Here is a 24,681-nt window from a genome sequence, read left to right as displayed (position 1 = left end):
TGTATTTCTTTAAACTTACAAAGGTATTCGGGCAATTCAAATTATGCGGAAACTATGAGGAACATAGAATATTTAGGGCGTATACCTTCATATTAGGTAAAACATAGAATTCTTTAGTGGACTATGCACAACATAAAATTCCAAACGATGTAATGCGAGGAATGGACAGAATTTACGGAATGTGCAAGGAATGTGTACTTTATCAGAGATTCAGTCTAGAACGGAAACCCACTTGTTATGGAATGTGCCCTACTTGGTACTTTATGAGGTAGAGTAATGCCAAAAATCCTAGGAGGAGAAACCCTAGAAAGTGTCAACATGGAGGGGCGTGCTTGGCACGTGCGGAACGTAAACATTGACCCCACGAGAATTCGCTGCGGAGGGTGAGTGGTTTTCATCTACAACAAGGCACTTATTGTTCTGCATGGTCAGTGCAGGGAGGTGGGTCCCTGGTCAGTGGTTTTCTGCTTATCCATATTCGTAACAGTACTAATAATTTTTTTTTAGTGACAAAATTAATATCAGCCCTGTTATAGCGTAGTTGATTAGCTGTCTTCTTGAACCTTTCTTCTGGGGTAAAATTTTGGCAAAGACAGATCATAGAAACAGGAACAAATATTTGGAGAGTTCATATTTTTTATTAAATGTCTATTTAGTGACAAAACTAGTATTAGCCTTGTTATAGGAGGTTAATTAGTTTTGGTTTGATTGATTTGATTTTATTGTTCCACATCTCAAACACAAATACCACGATACAATCGATAGAACATACATGTAAGACTAGACATAACATCGTAATTAAGAGAGAAGACAAGAGAAGACAGTTTTACAAACATAAAAGTTGGGGGACCTACTAAAAAGCAAAGCTTGTATTGTGTAGGTCCCTAAATTACAATTTTAGTCTTACTCGGCAAACAACCTAATAATGAAAACTATGAAAGGAAGGAGTGGGACGTAAAAGGAAAAGAGAGCAAAAAGGGCAAGAGAAACAAACAAGAATACATTAAAAAGATTTGAGATAGCCACCTGTAATGCGCTTACAAGATTCCTTGTCACTCGTTTAACATAGATGCATAACTGTAACAATATGCAAGATGCACATGATACATGATAATTTATAAATTCAGGAATAGCCTTGAAATGAACGACTCTGTAAGAAGAACGAAAAACGCCTAATAAACAACGAATGTGATATTAAAAGAAAAGGAAGTCTCTTCTTGAACCTTTCTCTTGCGGTGGGAATTTTAGAAAAACAGGGGGGTGTTTCATCAATTTAGTCAGCGCTGACAAGTCGTCAGTCTCTGATAATTTCAGCAAAATCCTTGGTTTTGATTGGCTGAGATGCTCTGGTCACTGACCGTTACCATGGTGATTGTCAGAGACTGACAACTTGTCAGCACTGACAACTTTCATGAAACGGTACCCAGATGTTGGGAAAAAAAGGATAAATATTTGAAGAATTCATATTTCTGATGAAATCTCTTCATGACTGTCATGTCTTCTCTCTCCCTCTCTCTCCTCTCACTCTTTTTTCTCTCACTCCTGTCTTCTATGACTACGCTCTCTTCTCATACTGCAGGACTGCATCCTGACGTACAGGCAGGTGAACGGGAGCGACGTCATCAGCATGGATGCGGGATACCGCCCCGGGTTTCGCTTCCAGAGGACAGGCCTCCTCCTCAGCACGCTGCTTCAGCTAAGTAAGATGACAGTCCCCTCAATCAATTTGTTGCACAAACCATCTCTCCAAACAGTATCATGATCATAATTGAGGTCTGTATTTTTTTCCCTGAAGACTACTCACACTGAACTGCTTGTGAAAATGTGTACAGCAGTGTAAATGTTTGAAAATTGAGGGAATTCGGTCTGATGTTATTTCATGTTGTTGACAACCAGTGCATCATGATGTTGTGAGTTTAGTAGAATTTTTATTTTTCAGTCAATCTTAGAAAGAACTACCCACTATGGATCTTGATATGGACATCCTCAGTTTTACAGAAGAACAATCGAAAAAAAATGTGTTCAATACATTACCAAAAATTGGATGTGATGGTATTTGTTTTTGCATATGTAATGAAATAATTTTGTTGCTTTCCCTGTTTCATGCATTCGGTTGTGCCACAATGGACATACTAGTGAAAATATGGATTATAGATAGAGAGAGTGGAAAAGAGAGGGAGAGTAAGAGGGAGAGGGAGAGAATTTCAAAGGTCCTGTTTACCTTTGGCAGTAGTGATTTAAAAATGTTTAAGATATCACTTTTGATGTGTATGTGTAAGTCAGTTGTATCACAAAACATCCTACCTTATAAAATTTTTGCAATAAAGCCTAAAATACAAGGAAATATCACTATATTTGCCAATAAACCATCACTCTAAACATTTTAGTCTAGAAATGTTTTTGTTATAACTATTATTCACATTTTGTATATTTAACAATACTTAACATTAATTATACTGGTTCAGATTTATACATTGGATGTTTCTATCCCTAACTCACATTTTAGAATTATTTTAAAGCGCTAATACTGGGTTTTTGTTTCATCTGCAAATGGTAAATTATGCCTTTAACAGGCACGCATGCACACGCACACACACACACACACAAAAAAAAAAAAGGTGTTTTGCAGTGAAACTGGTAAACACATACCTGCTGTGAATGATAAATGAGCGCTTTGGGAAGCCATAATTTGTCGAAGTCATAATTTGTCAAAGCACACACAAATTACGTCAGTGGATATTTCTATTGCCACTCTCAGATTATGTGACAATACACACACACACACATACACAAACAAACAAACAAAAGACAAACAAACAAAACAGAGACGCCATTTACAAATAGTGTAACATATGATCTGAAAAGAGAACTCTAATTTCATCTTTTTTCCACCCACATTTCTCAAATCTATTGTGTTGTCGAGAAAGTTAAGCATCTCCCCAGATGGCCATAATAGTCATCAGGTATCATCCTTATTTTCAGAAAGTGATGATTACCCCAGATAAAGCACTTCTGTACCTTATCTAACCTGCACACCTGAGGATTGTAACATCACTACTGGCATCTTTATGGGACATCCTTTCCTGTGTTTGTGGGTGTGGGGTGTTTTCATTCATTCTAAGTTTTTTCGATATCAAATCCAGCACTCGGTCATTCTTCTTCATTCTGTAATGCAATGCAAAGAGAGAATTGCAAGCTAAACACATCTCCCAGAGATTGTTATCCCAGTCGAACAAACTGCATATTGATGCGATCTCCTGCACCCTCCACCCTCCAAGATGCGATAAAATTTATGTTCATGGACACACATAGTTATGTAAATCTACCAGTAAGCACTCTGTATATCAAGTACTCTTACATATATATTGATGAGATAATGATTTTTACAAATGCAGAAATAAAACAAACCGAAACTGGAAAACGTTTGGATGAAACAAAAGATGCATCTCTTGTTGTGATAGAAACAACGCATCTGTCATTGTTTCAGGAAAGTTTCATAAAGATAGAGCAAAGTTTTTAATAGGTGTTGTTCATTTGTTCAAATTGTGAGTCATACAGTCCAGTTTGTGAGTGGCATCCCTTTTTTATATAAAACTCACCTAATTGGCTTAAGGCAAGGCTTAAGTGTGTTGTCTGTTGTGCGTCACATGTAAACTCTTTACATTTTCAACATCTTCTCAAAAGCCCTGTGATGCATTTTCATCCAACTTGGCAGGTAACGTCCCTAGGTTGATAGGATCTCTTCACCAGAACCAGAGGTGACTGAGATATGGACAAGTGCATTTAACAAGTGTAGTTTTATTGGGGTCCAATATGGAGGGGGGGGGGGGGGGGGGGGAGGGGGAGGTAGGGAACCAAATTAGGAGCTTAATGTATTAGACATGTCAATCTTTTCATTGAGAATGCACCATCAAATTTTCACCAAATTTAGCAGTTATTGTCATGAGAGTTATTACTATGAGGTTGAAAAAATCTACTTTTACAAATGGGTTCCAAGACCCCTTTTATCTTTGAGGTAGCAGTAGTGATCGAATCTGAAAAGCACCAAACATGACAACAAAAGAAAATGCAGCTTGCCAGTGCAATTTTTGTTGAAGGAAGTGAATCATTCTCCATTGTCTGGCTTTTCTATCTGTCTATCATCAAGGACCTTGTTGTAAACAGCAATAATGCTTCAAGCTTCAAATTATTCTGTACACTGCAACTCAATTAGTATTGCTATTCTATGGTTTTGTCCTTGGCCAGGACAGAATGCTGCAGAATAAATCAGCCAGATCTTTTTTCCTCAATGTTTGTTTTCTTTGTTGATTTCAGTAAGTTTTCTTCTTTCCTTAAAAAAAAAAAGAAGAAAACACACAAAGGAAGTAAACAATGCTTTAACCCATTGAGAATGAGTCCAGAGTATACCCAGGCAGGTCGGCATATCTATATGGGAAATGTGTGTTGTAGCAAAATTAGCCCGTCCTCAAAGGATTAATATTCCTCGCTGAAAAGTCCTTCTATTTCAGATACTGATCAGCAGAGTAGGAATACCCTATAGCAAAACTATGAAAGGGTTGAAGTGCTATTTGAGGGCCTTGCTAGCCCCTCAAAATGGCATTGCAAACCCTGGATATGAGAACCTTGCATAATAGTTTCTTCAGGGCAGGCAGAAAATCTATATTTACTGTTATGGAGTTTAGAAGAAATAAGAACACTTTGGAAGAGAGTACAGCATTGTGTCCGAGGGGCATACTTTATACAGAGCATCCTGCATGATTACATGAAATTTGCTTTCTAGCTTTATTGCCCGACTTCATGTGAACATAAACAGCCTGCCAATATAAAATGGTACATGTATGCATGCACTCATATTAAAGATGTCAAAGAAAATTGCATAGCAGTCTAACCTATGGAAATACGTGAAGTTTGTGTAAATCACATGCTTTCACAGATGTGTTTATACATACAGCTTTGTACATGTTTGTGTGTGTGTATGTGTGTTGCAAATTGACTTAATGTGATGTTAAAAGCCTCAAAGATATATTAAAGGGGTGGTATAGTATTGGTTGAGGTGAGGATTTACCTTTTACATCTAACTTTTTGCGAGATACTTAGAAACCACTGTATGAAATGTTAAAGAGCATACAATTCTAAGTGGAATCCAAAGTTTATTAGATGAAAATTGGTTTTGAAATGGCTGAGACATCCAAAAACAAAGTAAAACAAAACATGCACCATGATAAAAGGCAGTTCCAACCTTATATAAGGATTGCTTTGTTTTGAATATCTCAGCCATTTCAAAACCAATTTTCACCAAATAAACTTTGAATTCCTTAAAAAAAAATCCTTAAAAAAAATGTTCATATTCTTCAATTGTCTTTCTTTCCTCAAAGTGCATAGAGACCTTGTTAAAGGTATCGTGAGCTGTAAAAGAATGATTTGATTGATTGATTGATTGATTGATTGATTAATTAATTGTTTATTTGATTGTTTGTTTGATTGGTTGATTGATTGATTGATTGATTGTTTGTTTGTTTGTTTGTTTGTTTGTTTGATTGATTGATTGATTGATTGATTGATTGTTTGATTGATTGCTTGCTTGCTTGCTTGCTTTCTTGCTTGATTGATTGATTGTTTGATTGCTTGATTGTTTGTTTGTTTGATTGATTGATTGATTGATCGATTGATTGATTGATTGATTGATTGATTGATTGATTGATTGATTGATTGATTGATATTGTTATCATGATAATTCCCAGATCCAGTTGGAGCTAGCCTTGAGAAGCTGTTGGAGCCACTCCTTGACATAGAGACAGACCAGGAGAGAATTGCCAAGAACGTCTTGGTCACCGGCAAAGGTTTTATCATTCACTCTGAGGTAGGAATCCCCTGTTTGCTTGATATATTGTCACAGTGGACATTTTTGCATACTTTGCGTGACAAGAATCTAGGGTGATAAGGAACTAGTGCGAAACTACAGTGTTGGAAATACCCACCTACCATTAGCAGATTGCCACCATGTCCCTCCCACTGGCCGGAATGCCCCTTACGAAATCAAACTATTTATTTTATTTCATTACTCATTTGTGCCCCTTTGACTGGATTTGTGCCTTCTCAAAAAAAGCTGCCTTGACCCAAATTTGATGATATTCGAGACCTGAAATGATGAGCATGCAAATGACCTTTTTTGTGTGTTTGTTTGTTACATGAAAATTTATGATTCGGCAAAACACCTGAAATTCATTTCCCCCTAACAAAATGATACCTTGACTCTTTGTTAACTCATCAAATCCAAGAAAGCATCATTCTTGAGTAGTGTGATGCTGATATCGAGTCTTCTCCTCTTCGTTCCTGTTTTGTTTTTCCCAGTGTTTCAAAGGAGAAAGAAATATGTAGCTCTTTCATTTAAACCCTATTTTGTTCATCTTCTATTATGTGTTTTGATTTTAAAAACATGAGTCAACCTGTTCATTTTTAGAACTGATCCTTGATATGGACAACACATTTTTTGAAAATGCCCATTTCTATCTCAAATGTGCAAATTTCTGTAAAACGATCCTTCTAATTTGTAAAGATTTAATGAATCTAGTCAGTTGCATGTAATCTTTCCTCAACATGATGTATAACGTTGCCAATTTGCAGTATGCAGTTAATCAAGTGTTGTCAAGATAGCAAGGGGATGGCTTCTGCAGCAAAATTTCAGCATTACTTATGTGGGTTGAAGAAGGAAATGGCTGCTCTGCCTGATGGATTCTTGTAGTGTAGCAAAACTGTTGAAGGATGATCAATTATCACTGCGTATTGCAGTAAAACAAAAAGATGGTCATTAATATGATCATGTATTGCAACACAGCCATAAATCTGTCAATGAGAATCCTCTAGAGTTACTATGATTGTGAAGTCTATTAAAGGGAAAGACCAGTAAAGCTCGGTTTTGTGGCTGCTGGCAAGAGGCAGTCTCGGTATGAGAATTAAAAACGGGATGTTTGGAATTCCCCGGCAGAGTACCCTCTTGTGACCAAGGGGGAACTCGAGATGTTTGCTCGCCAAATATTTGCAGGACTGTCGTCTCGTTTTGTTTCACTCCCGATAGATTAAGAAGTGGTCTCATCATACCCCTATTTGGCTCCGTGCCAGACGTATGCTGGTGTGTCAATTTTTGATTGATGTTAAAGAGGCAATTATTATTCAAGGGTGATGGCCCCTCTTAATGAACATCCGGACAGCTCATGAGATATTCCATTCCTAAACCTTGGCATGTGCAAAATACAAGCTACCTCCCCCCTCTCCCCCACTCCCATCTTCTACTACTAGTCCAGTCAAAATACGACAAAAAGTGGGTTAACCCACAACTAATTGCAACAGAAACGATTCCACTTGCATTTGACCCGGAAGAGCTATCAAAATAACATATTAAAAGTTCCCTAAAATTCGAGTGGTGGATCAGTGTCTAATTTGCATAAATTCAAAATGGCCGCCATACAACCTGTTTATGCCTATATCTCGGGATACGTAACCAATAGAAAGTAAATTCCGGTGTCTAAACCTATGTTTTTTAGGTCAAGGAATACAATTATGTTATCTGTAGCAACTTTCAAGCATCCCTTTATATAGTTTTTGCATATATTTGCATATAATTACATGCAAAATGGCCGCCATATTGCCTGTGCAAGCCCGTATCTTCGTATACCATTAATGTAGTACACTCAGGAATAAGTCGCTATATATCTGGACATAAAACCCACAAAAAATATATTCTGGTGTCTAAACCTATGTTTTTTAGGTCAGGGAATACAATTATGATATTAGCAGTAACTTTCAAGCTTCCCTTTATACATTTTTTGGAATATATTTGCATTCACTAAATGCAAAATGGCCGCCATAATTCCTCTACAGGCTTATATCTCTATCTGTAAAAGGTACCCAGTGGTGGTGTCTATGGTCTTAATTTACTGCTGAAAGTCACTGTTGTAGAAAACGTTCCAATCAGGAATAATTACCTATATTTCACTAAAAATTTGCATATATTTATACATAAATCTATTCAAATTAAGAGTAGCTTATATCCATAAGCTACTCTACAAAAGCTTCGTGAGTTTGGACATTTGTTTAGAGAATGTTCTTGTCATATCAGGATACCATGTCACTCACTCACTTTCTGAATAAAAGACCCAGGGGTCCAGCCCTCACTCGAGTATCTCAAGTTCACCTTCCATGCATTCTTACAGACTATTACTTGGGAGAGAGGAAATTGGAAGACTTTGGGAAGGGCCATTTCTACAAGCCTTTAGGGACCTCCATGGCCCAGGGAGGCATGATGTTCATATATTCATGACACTAGCGATAAATGCACCTACAGTACTAAGTTTGTTGAAAATTTGACCATATGTTTTCAAAAAAAGGATCAAAAATCAAAAGTGGCCCCCAATAACTGGTCCCAGCCCCAAGGCATCCGCACCTATAGGTAATATTTAAGGTGCCTTTGGGCATCCTGTGGCCTGGGGTGGAGGGGGGGGGGGGGGTTGGGGTAGATGGTACCCGTGATATATGTATATATATATATATATATATATATATATATATATATACATACGAAGTATGGTGGCAATGCATTTCAGTTCAACAGTGCTATTTATTCAGACCAAATTTTCGACGGATACATTCATCTTCCTCAGGATCGACAATGACAATTGTGAAGAAAGACGAATGTTTGCGTCGAAAATTTGGTCTGACTAAATAGCACTGTTGGACTGAAATGCATTACCACCCTGATTCGTCATCTTTCTGTACTGGTACCAACACATTGATTACAAGTATCATTATATATATATATATATATATATATATATATATATATATATATACTGACATCAAAGGACTTAACCACAACATGGCGGGGCGGTGCAAGGACAGTAAATCTATTGACAGCAAGTCTTGCATATATAGACGTGGCTGGTGTTGGGTAGCACCCCTTTAATCATCGAGCTTTCAGGCGAAAAGCCCTTCTTCAGGATTGTGTTGGTGCTGAGTGTGGTCTTGTAGTGTTGTCTGTACACAGACAACACTACAAGACCACACTCGATGATTAAAGGGGTGCTACCCAACACCAGCCACGTCTATATGTGCAAGATTTGCTGTCAATATATATATATATGTATATATATATATATATATATATATATAATGTGTAATATTTCGAAAATAAGTTAAACTGTGAAAGTAAACTTAAATCTATATGCAATCTCCAAGATATTCAACTTTGTACATTATACCTAGCTCTGTTACACTTGGTTCTACTTTTGTGTGTGTGTGTGTGTGAGGGTGTGTGTGTGTGACGGGAGTTTTTTTTTTATAATAGATTCCTTAATTTCGGGGTTCTGGGACCTTTCGGAATATGGTGTCTATTTGAACACCTTGAAAGCCTATCATCCTTGGGATGCTACTTGCCTAGTTTGTTGAAAATCTGTCATTACATGGGTTTTTTTAAAGAGAACCTAGCTGGAAATGGTTTTTGAAAATGTATGCATGACCGACGACCGGACAGTAGAATATAAATGATGGCTATTTGCAATATTAGCTTGAATCTTTTTTGCTGTCTTGAACCTTTGGCTAAGATGAGTCACTTGATTTCAAGAAAACTTTCGTTTCCTGTACATCATTTTCATTTTCTAGCTTGTGATAATACAGATACTAAGGTATGTAATGTGATCTCTCAAAATAGAAACACGAGTATACAAAACTATAGCTTACACTCACAGTGTTTTATGTGTTTACCACAAATTCTGGACTAGGATGGTGTGAAATTGCAGTTGATTAATTTAAAGCAAACAGGATCTCGGCTCTATTTCATACTGAAGCGTGGTAAGTCTCACGTTTGTTGTAAACTGTGTCGATGTCTTTCGAGAATGCTTCTTATTCCTAGTCACCAATTAGAACAGCATAATCTCACTCCTCACATATTTTAGAAATACAACATTACAAGTGTCTGATATATAATGGCCCGCATCTGACACTGGTATGGGTTGTGTGCAGTCAAATCTGCTTGCCCTGCAACTATACACTGCCAGTTGCTAACATCCTGTCTTGCAGTTGCATCAGACTTTCTTCAGGAGTTCTTAATAGCTGCACTGTGTCTGTAGTGATCAGAACATATTTTTGATTAAACATCTTCCTAAAATCGTCCCAATTCCAATGATTGTATGTCATTTCCCTTCCACTGTTTAACTTGAAGAAAAGCTGGAGGGAAGGGACCTTTTGGAAGGGTTAGGAACAGAAAATGATGTTATGTATTTTGTTTTTTATCTGACTTAAGACTGCTTTTTCGCCAGCAAAATTGAATTCAGCCTTCATGCTGCTCGCATTTCTAAAAAACAACAACTGTGTGTTGGTGAAAATGTTATTAGTGCGAAGCCTCAATGCAATAGGAAACATTTCTTTTAATAAAGCTGCAGATACAACATGAAAAATGGTGAAAGTAAGACGTATAAGAATTTATATGTGTTGTATGAGCTTGAAGCCAATGAGAAGGATGCTGTTTGTATTGATCGACTGATGAATCCAGAGTACTAGTAATAGAAATGTTAAGGCATTTCCTTTTTTTTTCTTTTTCTTTGTATCTGGCTGTAAATCACAATGTTTTACATTTTCAGTGAGTCACTGGGTGAAACCGTGCAAAAATATGACAAAATCCACTTCCATACAAATTATCACGGTCATATGTTGCTCATTGATAAACATGCCTTTACCAAAAGTTTTGCAACAAAGGACACAAGTATCAACTAAACATGGATGTAAATCATCGTAGGTAAGAAAAAAGATGTTTGAAAAAAAAAAAACCTGCTGAATGATTTAAGACCAATTTTTGTGTACCGTAAGCACACTTTGAAAGCTATATGAGATATGTCCAAACTCGTTAAACTTTTGTAGAGTAGCTTATGGATAATCATGAACTTGATGACATGCCCCCCCCCCTTGGCAAAAAAAAAAAAGAGAGAAGAAATAAAGAATTGCAACATAGACACAAGTAATAAGCAGTAAACATGAGGGCAAATTACAAAACATAATACATTAGATATCATGCAATCATGAAATATTTTAACGATTCCTACTACATAATTTTAGACTTTAATATTTGTGTACCTATTGAGCACACTTTGGAAGATAAGTTGAATCTACAGTTAATAAAGATATGTTCTATTCGATGCTACTTACAGTTGTTCTCTGTTTTGAGGCTGTATCTCAAGAAAATGTGAGTACAATGTAATACAATACTTTTAATAAATGCAAGAATATACACACTAGGTGTAGGATAATCATCAAGGTTTTAAATGGTATAACAATTTTCCCTTGATATCTTGGATGAGACATTACAGTACAATCAACCTTCTGCAGCTTGTATTCGTATATCTGAAATCATATTCACGGTAGTAATTTGAATAGATTTATGTATAAATATATGCAAATTTTTAGTGAAATATAGGTAACTATTGCTGAGTGGAACGTATTCTACATCAGTGATTCTCAGTAGTAAAATTAAGACCACAGACACCATCACTAGGTACCTTTTACAGATAGAAATATAAGCCTGTAGTGGCACTACGGCGGTCATTTTGCATTTAATTGAATGGAAATATATGCAAAAAAATGTATAAAGGGAAGTTTGAAAGTTACTGCTTATATCATAATTGTATTCCCTGACCTAAAAAACATCTATAGGTTTAGACACCAGAATTTATTTTCTGCGGTTTTATGTCCAGATATATAGCGACTTATTCCTGAGTGTACTACATTAATGATATACGAAGATACGGGCTTGCGCAGGCAATATGGCGACCATTTTGCATGTAATTATATGCAAATATATGCAAAAACTATATAAAAGGATGTTTGAAAGTTGCTATACATAACATATTTGTATTCCTTGACCTAAAAAACATAGGATTAGACACCGGAATTTACTTTCTGTGGGTTACATATCCCCAGATATAGGCATAAATAGGTTGTACGGCGGCCATCTTGAATTTATGCAAATTAGACATTGATCCACCACTCGAATTTTAGGGAACTTTTAATATGTTATTTTGATAGCTCTTCCGGGTCAAATGCAAGTGGAATCGTTTCTGTTGCAATTAGTTGTGGGTCATTTCATATTTTGACTGGACTATACATGTACCACCCCCTCCCCCCCCCCCCCCCCCCCCATTCATATCAAGTAAAGGCAACTGTAACAACAGATGTGATCACATAGATAGAAGCTGGCTTAAACATTTTCTTGTACGACATCTCTGTACAGATTACCTTCTCAAATGTTTTCATGAATTCCTTACGTTGTCACCTGAGCAAAACCTGACTGATATTGTGGTTGTTTAATTTGTATATCTTTCTGTGTAAAGCTTCTTTCTTCCCATCCATTTATTACATTATGACTACTTCATGTTTAATGATAGTTACGCTCTCCAAACCTGGTAATCATCTCTCATATTTAGATCCTGCAGCTCCACAAGTCTGCTTTGGTGTAGATTCCATCATACTTCTCTGGCTTTTTCTTTCTTTGTTGCCTTACATGTAGGATACTGACATATTACAAGTGTCTGATCAATATTGTCATGTCTTTGTGTTATTTTTTACTTCGTTTCATAATTGTATATTGATTACATCGCTACAAATGTTTCTCTTATTTTGAGAAATGTAAAAAGCAATAAATTGACATTGAAATTACGTTTGAATTCATTCATCGTGATGTTAGCTGTACGTGTTTCTGTTAACTGAAAGAAAGGAAAATATGTGCAGGTTAGGTCAGTGTTGTTCAGGAATAACATTGATTTTCCTTAATTTCATGCTTGCTTGTTTTATGGTGCAGATGACCGGATGTCTGGGATCAAAACACAAGATGGCAAAGCTCCAGCAAGGAGGGCACATTGCAGAAATTCTGTATGGAAAGGAAGACAATGCTATTGTGCCAGAAGAGAAATCAAGTTGGAAGGATCCAAGCCGTGATTTTGGGAGACAAGCAGATGAAGAGGAGAGGAAAAGAACTCAGGTTGAGAGCAAAGCAGTACTAATGCCACAGCGAATAAGTGATTCCAATTTCGTCAGAGCTAAATATTCAGAAAAGACAAATAGTTTGAATTCACATCGTGTAGATAGAGGAAAAAATGTAAATAGTAAAAGTATAGACATTAACAATTTAAAGACTTCCGATGGCAATAAACCAGGGCAGCTTGTTAACAGAAACTTTGGGAGTTCCAGTGCAATAAACAAACTGAGCGGTAAGATGTCAGTGAATGGCAAAGACAGGACAAGGAATGATGTGGGACTAAGAGAAGAGAAAAATTTCGGTGCACAGCAGCAGAAGCAGCAGCAGCAGGAGCAAGAGCAGCGCGGTGAAAGCCATGATGTGGGACTACAGGGGATAAGTGCCTTGGCTGATAGTTCCGCCGGGGTCCACCAGATGCAGAGAGGTGACCAGCAGAATGTGAACGGTTGGAACAAGGTCAATTTTGTGCAGCCAGAGGAGGCGAGAGGGGTTGCCTCTAGCAGGAGACTGGAATGGGAGAAGGCCAGGGAGGGGTACGAGAGCTCCAGGGGGGCGGGGCAGTCCATGATGAAGAGTCAGGTGGATATGGTGGCGGATCTGTGGCACAGAGAGACCGGTGGCTTGCCTGACATTGACAGGTAGGAAATGTAGTCGCTTCATGTGGCAATATTACGTGACCCTGCTTCACAAAACTACCAAAAAGCTGCCAGACATTGATGTTTATTGGAGTGCAGGTTTCTTTAAAAGAGCAGACTCTCTATAATTATGCTTTAAAATGATGCGTAACTCAATACAAATGGACTTTCCTAACCTGTCTATATAATGGAAAGAAAGTACACACTCTGGAAAAAGTGTTAATGAGAAAAGAGGCTTTGAAATTTAAGGTCTATTCAAGTACTTAAACTCACCAAGATGTGCTCTGTGCAATGAATGGGACCAAAAGACAGAGTGTAAGGCCGTTATAGCAAATGCAATGAAGAAATTATCAGACTAGGTTGACACATTTCACCTATTTTGAGACCTCATGTGAATCAGCACATGCAACTTTTTGTTGGTTTCGTGATGCATGGTCACATATATATTTCATGATTTGATGGAACAAAAGCTTGCTTGACAGATTTCAAACTGAAATAGAATCCCAGTGCAGCTAATTTACCTGACATATTTTTTTTTATTGACCTGTGCTCCATTGAATTAAAAAAACCCAACAAGAACAACAACAAATGAAAGAGTAATTTTTCACCATAGCAACTACTGCACAGACTGGCATTCTGCTAATGGAGGTTACTGTTAGTATGATTTGCTAATTTTAGATTTAATCTCCCAGTGAGTCTCATTTGAAATGGGGGGAGAGTAGCCTAGATGGCTTAATTGGTAGCTAGCATTGTGGCTTAAAACTGCCACACCCTTGGGTAGCTGGTAGAAAGCTGATGGCATGTTACATGTGATTGTATTTTAGCAGCATGTGTACTAGTCAGTGGTAATCTGACTAAATTGTCATTGGTGTTATTATACTCTTATTATAACATTTATTGCATCAAAAATTGCACGGCGAGGGGCATTATCTTTTCAAGTCCTGGGTAAATTTGCTGCAGAAAATCTAAATTAATTTTTGCAGCTCTGAATTTCATTGCCTTTTCTATGTTGGTGAAAGAATTAACACACATGCAGCTGCTTATCAAATTCATTGAAACTGCACGAAATTAAGAAATTTACAGGAAATAGCTAAGGTGATTGAAAAATATTATATGTGTTGCCAAATTCAGAGTCAGTTATGAGTTCAGCAATTGACCCGTTGAGGACTAGTCCCGAGTATGATCAGGGAAGTTGTCTATGGGAATTCCCAGTTAGAGCAAACTCAGCCTGTCCTCAATGGGTGAAGAGACCCATTAGGGACCCATAACAGACCCCTCTGAAATTTCCTCAATCAAAATAAACAATCGTACATGAAGAACAATGACATACAATTCTAGAATTAAAGTTTTTTTTGTACTTTACTTTTTTAAACAGCAATATATAGTGACAATTTTATATGAATAAAAGTACAGCATAAAACCACAGAAATGTTTCTACTGGAGCTTGGATGGGTTCCAAGTGGGTGCTTTAATTCTACCTCTACAACTGTAACAGAAATTATATGCATCCTCGTCTTGGAGCGATGTGTTTAGCCAGGAAAATTGACTTGATGCTTTGCTCTTTGTTTAATGGCAGCTGTTTGTGAGTTCAACCTTGAGGATGGACTGATTTTGCTATATCGTGCATTTCCCGTAGACACCTACCCGACTTTTCTTGGGACTCATCTTCAGCGTGTTAAATGTGATTTGTGAAACTCTCATGGTGAGTTTAGTCTCTGTCTACTGTTTGTACGTTGTGTCAGCAGGAACTCAGACAGACCTGGAAAGCACTGGGACCGGGAAGAGGAGGAGCCCTCCCAGCATCCCCAGTCTGCCAAATTGGTTGCCGTGGGCAACCTCCTCCGGCCCAGAGATGAGGACAACCCGGCGATGATGGACGAGGCAGGGCGAGGAGGATACGCACCCGGAGATCAAACGAGGAGGGATGACGTTGGGGAGAAACCTGGCGGAGGAAGCAACATCGGCGGAGATGGGAAACTCCCAGATTCGGGCAAGCGGGTGTACAGGAAGCAAAGAAGGAAACAGTTTAGGAAAGCAGGCAACGGTGAGGGTAACGAACTCGATCAGGGGAGGGTCCTGCCCGACAGAGTGCCCCTTACACCGGCAGGCAGTGTGACAAAGGCGGGGCACGGAGCGGAACGAGAGCTGGGATCAAACAAGCAACAGAAGACAGGTCACTGGCAGGTTAGCTGAATTGTATCTTTCTCTCTCTCTCTTTGATATCACATCTGCTCGGATGTTTTTCAACTAAAAGTTCTTTTTTTTATTTATCACTTATATGTTGTTTTGTGATTTTGTCTAAAGTACTTGATTTCATTGATAAATCAAGAAGCCGTGAACCATTGTTGATGTAACCTTGGGCATTGTTAAGATATTGCAACAAGATACACTGATGATATTGCAAGATACATGTAGATGCAATAAGATTTCAGGGCAAATGTGAGCATTTGATTGAAAATTCTCAATCTTTGTGCAAAAAAAAATGAAGATATTGAAATATTCTTTGCTGTAAGAGGCAATATAAGTTTTAATCAAACAGAGTGTAAGGAATGATGAATATCAAAGAAGATTTTGCCAATGTGTAGTATACAAGGGGTGATAGATTATAGGGTTCAGAAATTTTAATGTGTGTTTATTTCTATAACTCTGATGGGCAAGGAGAATTCAGCCTAGTATGATGCTATTACTTACTGTTCATCAGACATGATTTTGAGGATGACAAATGAATGTGTGGTAGAAGGTTTCCCTACTTCGAATTATGGAGTATTGTGATGTAATTGTCAGTATCTTTGCTGAGTTGGGAAAAGAAGAATCATACTCATTTTCATTTCCTAAAGTTTGATGGTAACAGTTGGCTCTCCGTTTCTTGCTGTACAAAGATCAAGTTTTTACTAATTAGGAATCTTTAAGTCATCCCAAATATGAAATGATGTTATTGCTGTTGTTGTTGTTGACAGAGGCAGCTTCTTCAGTACTATGGCGACGTACGTGATGAGGGAGTGGGAGGAGGGATGGATGCAAATGCCGGTCTCCCGGATGAGCAGGAGCTACTCCGGAGGAGGAGAGAGATGATCAACGAGGCCGTCCAGTTGGAAGCCGAGTCCAGACGAATCGTGGACTGGCAGCAGTTGGACACCAGCAAGTTCGATGTGGTTGATGGAGAGGAGGAGTTGATGGAGGAAGAGCAGGAGGAGGAGGTGGAGGAAGGAGGAGATGTGTACGGTTACGAGGATGATGTCGGTCTCCGTGATGATGGCATGGAAGTGATGAACATGGATAATGATTACCATGGCAACAGCAATGATGTCAAGAGGACGGACAGCTACCGAGGCGACACAGAAGCAGAGCCAGACTTTGAGAGAAGGGAAGGGAGGGGGGAGTGGGGGGAGGAGCCTGGTAATGATGGAAGATTCGGTGGAGAAGTCCCCGGGAGACAGGAGGAGAGGTGGAGGAACGTTGAGAGGGTGAGCGAGGTGATGATGGAAGAGCCAGAGGAGGAGGATGAAGAGGAGGAGATTGGCAGGATGATGAAGATGATGCTGAAGGAGAAGGAGACGGAAGGAGAGGAGATCTTTGATGACATCTGGCGGCAGCTGGAAGGAAGTTTGCGCTCGGAAGGAGGCTCTGTCTTCAGTCTCATGTCATATGGTAGGCAAATTGATTGACTCTTATCATGAAATAATCTGTGAGAAAATATGCAAGTAACAGGGCCGGCAGAACATTTTCAAAGGTGGTGGGGGGGGGGGGGGCGGGCCAACTCCCAGTTCCACCAGCCATGAGTAAGGTAGCTGACAAATCAGCTGCAACAACAAGACCGTTAATGGGAGAGGTTGCACGACTAGACAAGTGTGTGTAATCATGTGTATCATGGTTCATGTTAAAGGAAGGGATGGTATAGTTTGGGTTGAGATGGGGAATTCAGATTTTAACTTTTTGTGAGATAATTAGAATTATTAACGTACATGCCTTCTTAACCATTTCTGTGCTAATGAGTGACATGTGCACAAATTTCACACATAACCCGTAGACAAGTGATTAATGTGGCAATTAGAAGGTTAAAGGGATAGTATATTATTGGTGGAGATGAGGATTGGGCTTTTGACTTTTTGCGACATTAAAAAAAAACCAATAATGAAATAATACAGAGCATGCCCTTCTAAGAGGAATTCACAGTTTATGAGATGAAAATTGGTTCTGGAATGGCTGAGACATCCAAAAACAAAGTAAAACAAAGTGCTCCTAGTAAAAAAGTGGGTCCCACCTTTTATTAGGATATTGCTCTGTTTTGGATTTCTGGGCCATTTCAAAACCATTTTTCATCAAATAAACATTGAATCCCTTTTTTTTTAAATACATGATGTTTCATATTTCATAAGTAGTTTCTCATTATCTCATCAAAAAATGTTAGAAACCTGAAGATGCACGTTGGTCTTGACCAAAACTATATGATCCCTTTAAGCAAGAAATTGTACAGGTTTATGGTTCGTTACTCACCAAGCTGCTTTAAACCTTGTTTGATCCTGTTGACAGGTGGTAAGGACCAGAGCTTGCTGAGTGCCAAGGTTTCTCGAACCTTCCCCAACGCCAGCATTCTCACCATCATCCCTCCATCAGCGGTCGGCGTGGCAACCAGTCACAGGTAGGTGCCAAAGCAGAACTTCTCATGTATCGGTGACCTTAAGTAGGCACATGTCCAGAGATGCCAAGTTATATTTATAAATTATATTGTTTCTTTATGAAATACAAGAAAGTAAATTTTTTGAATGAAGGGATTTTTTTTTTTTTTTTTGGGGGGGGTCTGAATCTGATTCACCATGCAAGGCACCTATGGATCCTACGTGCAATTTATACTGTTTTTCATTGTTTACTTTTTACTTTGAATCAGTATAGTCTATGATCTGCAGAAGTTTGCAACTCTGCAATTAGAAATCTTTTTGAAGTGCATTGACCTAGATTTCAACCAAAGGAGCATATTATTGCAGTGACTGTGCATACAGACATCACCCACATACATATTGTTGTCTTTTCTTAGTGGTATTTTGTGAATATTGTTCATTTTTTCTTGTGTCTCATCATTTTGTTTATCAAAAAAATACAAAACTGTAGGCGCTAATAGTATTGCAACTGCAACTTAGTGACAGTGTTGATGGAGGAGTATAAAGATTCAGAATTTTTTGCATAAATGTGTTTGGAACCAACATTTTCAAGTTCCAATTTTACAGCCCTGCATATACATGCTGCATGTTACACCTTTTCCCCAATGAAATGCACTGGTTTTCTATAACCAAACGCTGGATCTGTCTTTGATTTAGTGTGAAAAGACTTGTGCATCTTGTAGTTCTGATATAATACCATCCACTCTGTAGTCTCAATCCACTTCCATCTTTATTCCTTCACACACCATATCAACTAAGAAGTTGTGATAACGTCAAATAATGATGCCATACTCTGTAAATAAGAAATGACAAAAAAATCTTCCCATAGTTGTGAGAGAAAATTAGTCATGCATGAAATATACATGTATGTACAGTAGGTGGTAGTTTACAAATACCGTCGAGTGGTAATTTGTCTCGCAGAAAGCTCCGGGAAACGTTGCAGCTGACTAACAACATCCTGGTGCAGACTTCTCTGACGGACAAAGTCGTTCGCAGCCTCTACCAACAGATGGAGTACTTTCGCTTTCAGGTTGGTCTAGTGTTAGCAATATTGTCTAGATCGCTCAGATCTTGCTGCTGTTCGGGTGTATTGTACAATATTGTATTGTACAATTGTTTGTTGTAGTGAGTGATCATTTAAAATAATTGTGACAGAGTTTATGACAGCTGTGCCGTAGTGTGCTGTCTTATAAGTGTGTGCATATCTCGTGGGTTGCCTTAGCCAGTCATGACATCATCCACTGTTTATATCTGTACATTTTACATTTTTTATGCCTCCGCCACGAAGTGGTGCCGGAGGCATTATGTTTTCGGGTTGTCCGTCCGTCCGTCCGTCCGTCCGTCCTTCCGTCCGTCCGTCCGTCCGTCCGTCCTTCCGTCCGTCCGTCCGTCCGTCCGTCCTTCCGTCTGTCCGTCCGTCCTTCCGTCCGTCCGTAATGAATTTTGTGGACAGGGTAACTATCAAAACCTTTTGAGGTATCGTAATGAAACTTGGCATGTATGTGTATTAGGGGGTGAAGTTGTGCCTATCAACTTTTGGGTGCACATGCTCAAGGTCAAAGGTCAAAAGATCAAGGTCAAATACATAAAATTTCACTATTGCCACCATATCTATGCAATGCCTGAAGATATTTTCTTGAAACTTAGTGTATACATGTATTACCCAATTAATATTCTCTGGTGAAAGTTTGGGTCATGAGGTCAAAGGTCAAAGGTCAAAAGGTCAAGTAAAAATATTAAAACTTCACCTTTTTTCTCTGTACCTTGGAAATCGTTCAAGGTATCTTCGTGGAACATAGTATATACATGTACTGACTGGCAGTGATTATCTAGAAAATTTAGGGTTCATGGGGTCAAAGGTCAGGGGTCAAAGATCAAGGGAAACACTTCAAAAGTTTACTATTTCCGTCATGTTTATGCGATGCTGGCAGGATTATTATTTTTTTTACACTTGGTGTATGCATGCATAACCTAATAGAGATTCTTTGGAAAGTTTTTTTTTTCTTTCGTTTTTGCCTCAAAGGTCTAAATGTCAAAGATCAAGTGAAAGTGCTGAACTAAGCTTTTCCTCCATATCTCGGAAGTGGCTCAAGTTATCTTGAAACGTACTACATATTTATGCATGTTCTGCCTGACAGTGATTATTTTATGAATTTTAGGGTCAAAGGCCAGATGAAAATGGTAACAATTTACTATTCAATACAGAAATTGCACTTTTTCCCTGTACCTTGAAAATAAATCAATGCATAAACATATGAATGGGTCAAAGTCAAGTTAAAGTCCTTTAACTCCCAAATACATGCTCTCCTATTCATCCAATTAAACCTAGGTCAAGGAAGGTGAACATTTAACACATTTGTGACAAACTTGTCATTTTAATATTTTGCCACTTTTGTGAAAATGTAATCACACATTGTCCACATGTACTATCTGGACCTATTAGGAGAATCATGCATTATGGCGGAGGCATACCAGTCGCCATAGCGACATTTCTAGTTTGTTATCCTACATTGAAAATATGACATTTTGCCTTGTTCTGTCTGTTCAAAGAGTAAATTTTTGCTTGAGATCAATAGATCAGATCAAAAATGCCCTATTTGAGTAGCAAATGTTGAATTAGGAGAAGGGTTACCCACACTTTATGAACTTTGTACTCAAATACTGTAGTTGCTAATAATTTTGCAAGGGTTTAATTTTGCAGATTTTGTAAGTAGAAAAAAAAAATGTTTTTAATTGAGCAACTCACCAAAATATTGCCCTCTAGTTGTGTGAATACTAAACAGGAATCTTGGACCAGTTAAAAGTTAGTCTGATAAGATTGGATAAAAATAAGGGAGCTATGAAATTTTGAAATTTCCCTTATTTTCACCAAACACATCTCGAGCAGTCAGTATGAATATACAATAAGTCATTGATGATTTTTACTCCCTCGGAATTTGCCATCAAGGTTATACACAAAATCATGACATATTCAGTTTATATCTGACAGATCATTATTTTTAATGTATTCAGCCAGGAATACTGTAAAACAAGGAATTTACGCGTGCACTTTAATTTCGCGAATTTCGCGAGCGCCAAGATTCGCGAAATTAAAATGCACGCGAAAGTCCTTGTTTACACTATATGCATTGAACGCCAGTGGCACTTCGCGAAAATTTCATGCCACGAAAAAGGCTGTCGGTTCCAATTCGCAAAAAATTCATGCTGCGAATATATCATGTTTTACAGTAGCATTATGCCTCACACTTTTGTAGCAGAAAATGTGGAGGGAGGAGGAGGAAGAGGAGGAGAAGGAGAAGAAGCCCTCTACTGGGTCCTCGACAGTTAAAACAGTTTTCTGTGGAGGTCATGTGTCTGTGATATGTGTTTGATAATTACCAGGGTCGTAACACTGCATGCATGCTTGGATTGATACATGTACTTTCTCATTTATTCCTTAGAAAACACATAGCAATATCTTTATAGAAGCTTTGCCAAGAAGAGTTCAGGATATTACACTCTTGTGTATCAGCAGCAGTCATATTGCCCATTTTTACCAAATGGAATTTTGTTTGTGAAAAAATTCTTCATTTTGATGTACATTGTATGTTTTTTGCATTCTTAATGATTATCATAGGAGCAAATAAGGCATTACTTGTATGTGCTGTTATCAATTATTTCATCTGAGTGAAGCCGTCTTAACCCATTGAAAACTACTCCCGAATATACTCAGGCAGATGTCTATCGGAATTGCATGTTATTACAAAATCGGCTCGTGTGCAAGGGGTTAACGCCATGGAGAAACTTATCGTTATTTCTTCAGGTTCTTGGGTTAGCTACTTTTCGGAAGCTGAACACCTACGGCAGTGCCTTCCCAGCATTCCTTGGGCAGCTCCTTGCCCTCTCCCAGACGACGTTCATCGAGGTGCCTCACCCAGCCAGCCTCCTGGCTGCTAGCATCCTACTCAAGGAGGGTCAATCCAATGGGAACCCAGAGTTTGTACACAAGGTATTGCTCTTGACACTGCTACTGTTACTACTTCAGCTATTACTGCTCCTATCACTATCGTACTACCACTTCTACCAATACAGTAGACTGCCGTTTACACGAAATCCTCAGGATCGGCAGTTTTCTGTCATTATATTGAAGTCTTGTTATTTAAACCGAACAAACAAACAGTAAAAACCGTAGAGAGGATGATTTGTAGCCTGAATTTTGATTTTGTTTTTATCAAAATTTTGTTATAACAGCATTTAATTGTTATAATGGGAGTGCACTGTATTGCTGTTGCTGCAGCTGCTGTTGCTACTACATATACTTCTACTATTTCTACTGCTACTACACTACTACTTCATACTACTACTACTACTACTACTACTACTACTACTACTACTACTACTACTACTACTACTACTACTACTACAACTCCTACTACTACTACTACTACTACTACTACTACTACTACTACTACTACTACTACTACTACTACTACTACAACTCCTACTACTACTACTACTACTACTACTACTACTACTACTACTACTTCTTCTGCTGCCTTTTGTTCTTCTCTTTCCTTTTCTGTCTCGCCTTCTTTGTTTCTTTATACTTAAACTTCTTCTTTACTTACTTCTACATTTACCTCTATCTTCATGTTCCTCTTGTTTCTCTACTCTTTCTTTTTAAACACCAGCTTGTTCTTCTTTTGTGCTTCTACTTTCATTTCCGTCTGTGTTGTGCAGAGGTCATTTGAAGCTGATGTGTTTCTTCATCTTTTCTTCCTTTAATTCCCATTCTTTGTTTTCCTCTTCTTCTCTTCTTCTATTTGTGACGGCATGGCGCAAAACGGAAACCCACAAAAAGTCACAGATTAGGATTCTCTGTAATAGACCAAAATAGTAATTTGGGTTGACCCACTCAAATTCTTAAAGTTCACCTCTGGAAGAGAAATCTCTTCTCTAAACACTGTCAAAATTTGATGGCTCGAAACAAAACCAAACTTGAGATATTAGCAGTTTTTCTGGACCACATTTTGTTAGACAGGTGCTGTGTTCACTGTGGTTTTCATTGATACTTCTACACAGCACACCAATCCTCCTTTCTCCCTTTTCTATAAAGCTGCACCTCCTGACTCTCTCTTATTTCAATCACTTTTGGAATGGGTTGAGATGGTCCAATATCATCAAGTTATATTTCATTTAAAAGCTTCAAGCTTACTCTTTTAAACTATATCGTAGAAAAGTGAAGGTTCATTTTGGCTTATGTTTTTGTGGGTTATTGAGCCAGGCACATTTCTGTTTCTTTTGTCTTATGCAGAAGCCATTATTGTAAGCGAGTACAGTGTATATTCCCTCTTCTTTTCTTCTTCTTTTCTTATGTTTCCTCTTTTTTTTCTTTTTCACCGCTTCTTCTTTTCTCCTGCAATTTCTTCTTTATTTTGTCTTGTATGCAGAGGCCATAATTACAAGGCAGTGAGCTTCTTCTTTTGTTTTTCATTTGTGTTATGTTTCCCTGCTAAAAGGTTCATGTAAGGAAAAAAAAAAAGATAAGGAGGATCTGAGCATGGAACATGAAAGCTAATATAAAAGATAAGAAGGGGTCTGGTTGCCTTTTAGTGTTGGTATCAAACAACATTATCTGAAGCCAAACAAATCTAGGGCATTATCGCCATGATATGACTCCTGACAGACGCCCACACACCCTCACCCCAGCTGTTGCAGCAGTCACTTTGTCCTTGTTCAGTCAAATGTATACATGTATGTGTACACAATGAGTTAGCATACAAACCAAACATATGTTTTTCTCCCATCATTCAGGTACTCTTTTCTTCGTCTTTTTTTTTAAAGAGTGAGCCATGTCATGATGGTACCGAATCAACTTCACTAAAAATCATTCTGAGATGAATAAAAATGATGAATAATGAATAAACAGATTCAGATTCTGAGAGCGAATAAACTGTAATTGTTGTTCAAATTGTATGCCCTTTGTTATTTCATATATTAGTTTCTGTTTGTCTCACAAAAAGTTAAAACCTGAATCCCATCTCAACCAGAACTATACCATCCCTTTTAAACTCCTTACTGATAACTGACAAAAAAAGCTTTGAAAATTATCTCATGTTCCAGCAAATAGATACATATAATAGATAGATATTTAGATAGATAGATAGACAGATGGATAGATATTTAGATAGATAGATAGACAGATGGATAGATATAGGCCTAGGTTGATATGTTGTAGATAGATAAAATGGTCATTATTGAAAATACATGCATTGAATCCAAAGGTTGAATTGTACATGAGTCATATAGGTCATCACATAACAGAGAAACAATATATAAATAATATGATTGCACCTAATGAATGAAAAGATTTCGATATGTAAAAGATCATTCA

At 38.0% G+C, this 24,681-nt stretch overlaps 1 pseudogene; it reads left to right on the top strand.

Annotated features, from left to right (window-relative positions):
- LOC139718081 (uncharacterized) overlaps positions 1–24,681 on the top strand; it is a 105,606-nt pseudogene that overhangs the window by 61,064 nt on the left and 19,861 nt on the right.

The sequence above is a fragment of the Diadema antillarum genome, unplaced genomic scaffold (assembly GCF_040938485.1).
Source record: "Diadema antillarum isolate AM-2024a unplaced genomic scaffold, OU_Dant_1.0 scf00000088, whole genome shotgun sequence".
In the NCBI taxonomy this organism is placed as follows: Eukaryota; Metazoa; Echinodermata; class Echinoidea; order Diadematoida; family Diadematidae; genus Diadema; species Diadema antillarum.
The sequence above is the reverse complement of the archived record's forward strand: the minus strand, read 5'-3'. Positions and strand labels throughout refer to the sequence as shown.